The sequence below is a fragment of the Fulmarus glacialis genome, unplaced genomic scaffold, assembly GCF_000690835.1.
Source record: "Fulmarus glacialis isolate BGI_N327 unplaced genomic scaffold, ASM69083v1 scaffold24336, whole genome shotgun sequence".
NCBI classification, from domain to species: domain Eukaryota; kingdom Metazoa; phylum Chordata; class Aves; order Procellariiformes; family Procellariidae; genus Fulmarus; species Fulmarus glacialis.
In genome coordinates this window covers 3,549-5,054 of record NW_009219104.1, presented here as the reverse complement: position 1 = coordinate 5,054, position 1,506 = coordinate 3,549, and positions in this window count along the sequence as shown.

The following is a 1,506-nucleotide window of genomic DNA, read 5'->3' as shown; positions in this document are numbered from 1 at the left end:
CCATCCGTGTGGCCGACTGCTCTGGGCGGAGGGTGCTCTGCCGAATCGGGGGTTATTTTTAAAGCTCATCTCGTGAGCAAGCGTTAGTCAACAGCTCTCCGTAGTCACTTCCTTCTCACGCAGGGCTATAAAGGGCCAGATCGTGCTCCCGGTGGATTTCAAGCAAAGCCGCGGCTTGGGGAGCAGCAAATCCCTCGTCGGTAGCGCCGTGCAACACGTCTCATCCATCGGGAAGAAGTTCCGTCGGTCGACAGCTTCCCATGGGCCTGGCTGCACCAGGAGCTGCCGAGGGCTGGAGACCCCGTACGTCGCATGGACGGGAGCAATTCTGCCCCACACTCCCCTTGCTTATTCCCACCCACGTGGTGAATCCTGCTGTGGAAGGTCCCAGTGGACCTGGAGAAGTCCCTGTCCTCCCCCTGCCCGCTGCCACCCCGACGGGAAGCTTCCCCTGCCCTCGCCTGAGGGGAAGAGCTGCCTGCAAAAAAAAACCTGTGGATGTTTTGGATGGACCTTATTGCCCGCAAGGAGCTTTGCAAAAGCCTGGAGCCGTCCGTCCCGATTCCCAGCGGGGCATCCGTGCCCCCTCCGCGGGTGCCGGCCGTCTGCACGGTCCTGCCTCACTCTCGGGTCGTAGTCAATGAGGTGAAGCAGCAAGTAAATAAACAGGCAAATGAGCCCGAGGTTCGAAGCCAGGTACTCCCTGCCGCCCTCGCCGGGCTCTGAACAATGAGGTCCTTTGCTGCCAGCAAAAAAAAAAAAACAACACCCACAAAGCTTCCAAGCTGCTCATGGAAAGTCAGTGAAGCAATTACGTTAATGACTATGAATGGGGCTAAAAACAATCTTGGATGAAAATGAGTGAGGGGCCGAATGAAGCGACCGATTCATAGCCCGGCTCCCGCATCCAGGAATATTTCCAGTAAGCAAAGGCCTTGTTTTAGGGACTGCCTCATCCCCCATTTGTGCTTGGTGGGACTCTATTTCCACTCTGCTGGGTCCGGTGTCTCATCAAAATGCCTTCATAAATGGAGCAAACAAGGGCTGTATATGGCAGGGAAACAGTCAATTAACACGATCCGAGTTCTTTTAGGGGCAGAGTTAATCAAGCATTCAGCGTTTTGTCATTCTTGCCTTTCTTTCCTGGGAAAATCCTATTAGTATAAAATCACTTAATTGGGCACTTCAAAGAGCTGATGGGAAAACAGTCTTTGCTGGGATATAAACGCCATTCAGCCGAACACTGGGTTCATTTAGACTTTTGCTGGAGCGTGAGTGTTTCATTAAGAGCCTTCACGTTTCCCACTTAAAAGAAAAAAGCTTGTTAGTAGAGATAATAAAAAAAAATCTTGGAGATTTGAGTCTTGCTGAAGAGGGTTTTTACTGCCTGAATACGCAGGGCTTTGTTTCGGGGCTTTGTCCCCAGCAGAGCCTCTTACACCTACAGCAAGTGCCTGTCAATCTGCTTTCCTGAGCCGAGCGATTTCACACCTGCCTGGGGTGTCC